We start from the raw sequence: 6,061 nt of genomic DNA on the forward strand, positions 1-6,061 counted from the left end.
TATGATCGGAGCCGGGCGGCGCGTTGCAACACCTCGAGGGAGCGTACCAACATGTCGAGCGACGTTCAAAGTTTTGGGCTCTCATCTCCCGGCGTTTGGTTATGCTGGCTAGCTCGGGCTCATGAGCATTCTTATTATTTGTACCCAAGCTAGCTTACATGGTCCTCCTCTTCTCCATCTTATTTTCACAATATTTACCTGTGAAGTAGGTCGGGCAGAGAGTCTGTGAGGGGCCCAAAGTCGCCCAGGAACCGTCATGGCCAGGTGGAGCCTAGAACGCAGATCACCTGGTCCAGCATCCCAACCACTGCACCACGCTGTACCGCTCGTGTAAAACTTCTGGAGGGGGAAGCTGAAAACAGTTGGAGAGCTCCTGGTTGGGGAAGGCTGCTTTAGGAGATCCCTAACTAAAATACCTTATTTTGTTTTAGAAGAAAGGAAGCTACAGGAGTTGGTTGGTCCACTGGGTTTAAGAAAATGTGAGGGAGGGAATGAAGTCCATCCCCATCAAGGATTCTAGGGCAACTTCCGTTATGGCGTCGGAACAATACAGACGTGATTAACGAGCTGGTAACTGCCCGGTGGTGGGCCGTGGAGGCTCAATCTAAGCCCTGTCGGGGCTAAGATAGATTGCTTGGCGAATCTCCCAGATGATGTGGAATGGCAATTCCACATTCAATGGGAGAAATCAAGCTTTCTCAGCCGGGTAGCACAGGAGGGAGAGAAAAGCCCTCTGCTGGTTCTCGACATGCAGTTCTTTTTTTAGACGAGTTTTAGCTATTATAGGCGCATCGGACTTATTGGGAATTATTTTTGTTTCTTGTTTTTTGCAATAATACCCGTGGAATAAGCTGCATTCCTTGCAAATTGATACAAAGGAAAAAGAAAAAGCCCTTCAGATGGAGGAGGAAAGGAATCTCCCCCCCCTCCCCGGAGTTGAAAAGCGGCGAATTACATAAGAAGAGATAGAGCACTTCGTAAGTAAGGAAAAGATTTATCTTCCTTAATCTCTCCAAGGGCGAAAAATAATATTTACTGTGGATTTGACTGATAGAAAGATCTTTCTTGTGTTCGTCTATGTTGAACTACTGCCAAGAACTAACGGCCATCTTTTTCTTTGTTCCTGGGACCCCTGGACACCTGCCAAGCCTTGGTAATTACTGCTACTATGGAAGCAATACAAGAAATACAGAAGACACTCTCGGCAATACAGACTTCTTTAACAGCGGTACAACTATCCCAGCAGGCGATAATAATACAACAGAAGACGGTTTTAATTGAGAAACTTGATTGTTAATTGAACAAAAAAGTCGCTTTGATAAATTAGACACTTCCATTAATCAGGCTTTGGGCAAGCGATTTGTACCTGAGCAGAATATGCAAAATATCCAGCAAGCAGAAGGAAAATCTGAAACTGGAAAGACAACAAGCGTAATGGGAAAGTTAACACAACCAGTGAACTCATTAAGTAAGCCTTCATGGGATCTGCTTGTTATGCTGGAGAAAGAGAAGATAGCTTGGCTACAACTCAAAAAGCAAAGGAGTGGATAGCTAACCACTTAAGAGAGGTTTTGTTTATGTGGCTACAATTGAAGACTCCATCACAGATAATATAATGTTTCAATGGAAAAAAAACAGAAAGGTCTGGTAGAGGTGTAAGGAAAAAATAAATATGGCAGAGGTACAAAGGGAGGATAAGGGAACTTTCTTTCTTTTTATTCCAGAAAGGGGTGATTCATATAGGTTGGTATGTCCACACATGACGTAGAAAGGTTAAGCTATTATTGCTGGTGAAACATTAGTAACTTAGCTTAATGAAATCCTGTCTAAAAGGTATTATTGTTAAATGAATATCTCTGACTTTATCTGTAATTGAGAATAAGGAAACTTACTATCTTAAAAAGCAATGATTTAAATGGGTTGGCAAATCTATATGTGATATGAGAAGGTTAAGCTATTGTTGTTGGTGATGAAAACTGGTTTAAAAGATATTATACATATTGGTTACCACCAAGTACAGTAGTTAAGATACCTTTAGAGATGTTAAATGGATATTTTTGATGTTACTTGTAATTGTGATAGTGAGGAAGTTATTTATCTTTAGAAAATTGAAAAGATCTTGAATTGTCCAGAAATGTTTAGATCAAACTTATCACTAAAGAAGAAAGAAGATACTGCAATCTTATTTAACTTGGAGATTTCCCTTTGACATTGGTTAAGAGAAACAGGATTCTGCAAGAAATGATGAGACTGATTTCACAGATGAAGAAGAGGAAGATAGTGACTTCTATCAAATTTGGAATTACTTTTTTTATTGACTGGAGAAATGGGACTTAGTTCTGATCTAAAGATGTTTTCAAGTTATTGTAAATGGGTTTTAGTATGATCATAGAATGTTAAAAGATATGTCGTAGGGGGCTGACCCAGTAAATCCAATGTGTGTGACGATTGATGTTTGTAGTAGTAGTTCAAAATCCTAATAAAATTTCTTAAAAAAAAAAAAAGGATCCTAGGGCAACAAGGTCCATGGAGGGACAGTGACTTTTGCCCCCTCAATGATCTTTGAGAGGAGGGGTTCTTTCCCCATGCAAATTAATAGAGAAATTGTTCTATTCGCTTGCATGGCGGTGGGGGGAGGGATAAAAGCAGAGAGAGGAGGAGGAGGTGGCAGAAAGGGGAGGGGTTGGTCACATGACATAATTTGACTGGGTTCCTAGATTCTGATTACTGGACTTACATCCCGCCCCAGCTTTTTAAAACAGCAATGCAGTAAACTTAAGGAAATAGTATTAGCAGAAGAGACTGGAACAAACTATTTACTACCAAAATAAAACAGGGAGTGGAGATGGCTGGCTGCAGGTTTGGTGGGACCCACAACACAGTAGCTTCTGGTGTGTTCTCTCCACTGAGCTTCCCATTATGGGATGCAGGATCCTGATGATCGACTGCTTACATATCCTGTAATGGGGTGCATATTTCTCTGTGCAAAGGCACTCTAGTGCACTGGAGGTAATTTAAGTAGTACTGGCTTCAAGAGGGAGGCCAGGACAGGGTCTTCAGTGACAGGTAGAAGCTGCCTAGCAATTCCTGTTGCTAGGAGCACCCTTGGCAACTGACACAGGAAACAGGGCCTGTAATGAAAGGCCCTTTTCATTCACTGTGAACTAGATTGAGAAAGGGAAAGTCGTAAGCTTCTGTGCACATACCATTTTGTGAAGGTTGGGTTTGGATTTTTTTTCTCTGTTCCTTATAGTTAAGAACTCATTTATTTCAGCGTTTTCAGAGGGCCAATCTGGTGAGGTGGCTAGAGTGTTGGGCTGAGGACCCAGGAGATCTAGGTTCTAGTTCATTTGGCTGTGAAGCTCACTAGGTGACTTTGGCCCAGTCACAAACTCTCAGCCCATCCTACTTCACAGGGTTGTTCTTGTGAGGATAAAATCGAGCTATGTAAGCTACCCAGAGTTCTTCACATGCGGAAAAGAGGCAGTATATAAATAAAGGGTAGCAGTAGTAATAATAATATCCAAAATTCGTACTTCATGTACTATACGTTCGATCAGTAATTCAAGACTTGGGAGAACACTGATGAGAAGCAGTGGAGATATTTGGAATAGGAGTCTGTAGTTACTGCCCTCGCAGTGGAACCTTTATGCGTGTTGATTCAGATTAAGTCACACTATATATTCCATTGGGTTTACTTTCTACAGTATGTGTGATTGCAGCCTCAGCAGTCCGATTTCGGGCTGAAATGATTGAGGAAGCTTGGTGGAGGCAGATATATTGCCCCTGCTCTGAAACTGGTGGGGGCACGGGGAGATTTCCCCCCGACTGTAGCTCCTCCAAGAGCCAGTGTGATGTAGTGTTTAGAATGCAAGACTGGGATACTGGAGATCCTGGTTCTAGACCCTGCTCAGCCATGGAGCCCCCTGGGTGACTTTGGGCCAGTCAGACTTGGTCCAACCATCCTCCCAGGGTTGTCATTGTGAGGAGAATTAGGTAAGCCACCTTGAGTTCCTTGAAAGGAAAAAAAGGTTAGATATATACATATCCAAACAGGAAAATAAATAAAATCCAACCTGTGTCCAGGACCATGTGCTAGAAAATGCATGGTTGTAAGCAAATTTTGTGTAAGAATTCAAATATGGCTGATTTTTTACCTCATTCTTATTTAGTAAAAGACCTCTAATTTGAGATAAATAGACCAATTCTGCATCAAGGCTGCAATCATACATCCACTTATCTAGAAGTATGTTGACTGAAAGCAGTATTTATTTCTGGGTATGCATGAAGAGGATTGCACGACCAAGCATTACCATCAGCTTACCAATTTGGATGATTTATGTAGAACAAGTAGATCACTCAAAAGTCTGCCTAAAAACCTCAACACAGTGTTCAAGAGAAGAAACAGAAAGAAAAAAGGAGATGTGGTCCCGGTACCAAAGATGAAGACATGCACCTGCATATCATGCCATTGTTTCCATATCCAGACATTGGCTAAGAAAGACCTGCTTCCAAAATGAAAAACACACATTGCTAAATGGGAAAGGGAACCAAGTTTGATTACCAAGGACACTAAAGATGTGAAATTAATCTGGGAGCCATGTGTAAATAACAGGAAATAAGGAGGATGTAGTGAAATGGCCAAGTTTGCAGATGACACTTAACTTTTTAGAGTGGTTAAAACCAAAAGGGATTTTAAGGAGCTCCAAAGCGTCCTCTCCAAGCTGGGAGAATGGGCATCAAAATGGCAAATGCCATTCAATATAAACAGTATATATGGAGTGCTGGTAGAGATGGACCTTTGGTCTGATCCAGCATGGTTTTTCTTACATTCTTATGAAATGAAAAACTGGCAGGCAGACCATGGCAAGGGAAAATGCTACCAGCAGGCTTCATTGCGGGACTACTTTCTACCACCATTGCTGATGCTGCTCAAGCACAGGGTACCAGCCAAAGCAGTATTTCATTTTTATGCAGCATAGCAAACTGGGGGAAAGGGAGTATAAGATAAAAGAATGGCACTACAATTAGGAAACAAACCATTTTAATGTTTTGAAGTTCTTAAAAAAGATGAAGTTACATTGCATGGAATGTTGAGGAAAAGTTGAGTACATATTAAAAGCAAATTTCCTAACTTCAGAAATGCAACTGAAACAAACGGAATCTTGGCAGCTGATCCTACCACTGTATATTTTTCAGGTAAACGCATAACCATACTGTGTAAGAAAAAAAGCTTCAAATGATTAATTCAAAGAACAGTACCCAAAATTAACAAGGTTCCAAATAACTGGGTCAAATGGAGCATAAAGCATGCCCTGCCATATTTAGGAAATACAGATGTGGAACTGAATGCTTATTTACTAGATTATAACATGTACAGATTTCATTTTCACAAAGACATTCTTCCTCTTCATGTTGCTATTTTTGCTATTTCATTTTGAAGCAGAGGGTTCTGCAAAAGCACAGCCCCAGTGCCCAGGCAGAAGAAACTGCAGAGCAGCAAGTGCCTATAGTCTGCTTTCAGAATTGAAAAAGCACCTCTGCCCAAGCTGGAAAAAGGCATTTGAAAAGTGCCTCATCACTTCCATCAAGTAGTCATTCCTGTCAGACTGCAACATCACCCATATTCTCTACCCCACAGAGCTCTAAGGGAAAACTCCAGCTGCATGCTTATATTTTCTTTAAGGTAACACACAATGTACAGATTCATCCTACATGCAAAATTCCTCAGTCCTTTAAAAAACAAATTTACAAAGCATACTTTTTAAATGTCAGTATGCTACCTAATATCACAAGCCAGTGTCTTTATAAAAGGTAATAATTTACAAATAAAATAAAATCAGTACACCTTGATGTTGCCAAAAATTCCATTTCTCAGCAATCCTGTTGGGATGCATGTTCAACCAGAAATAATTCTATAAGATCGATTAAATGAAAATCATGTTTGTTCATATGTGACAGTTGCACAAATAATCGCACAAACCAACACATTTTGATAGCTGTACTTACATAATTTTGGGAAAAAAAGTTAACACTTTACCACTGACCACCACTATAGGTC

Source organism: Varanus komodoensis, unplaced genomic scaffold, assembly GCF_004798865.1.
Source record: "Varanus komodoensis strain SLA01 unplaced genomic scaffold, ASM479886v1 scaffold6_2, whole genome shotgun sequence".
Lineage (NCBI taxonomy): Eukaryota > Metazoa > Chordata > Lepidosauria > Squamata > Varanidae > Varanus > Varanus komodoensis.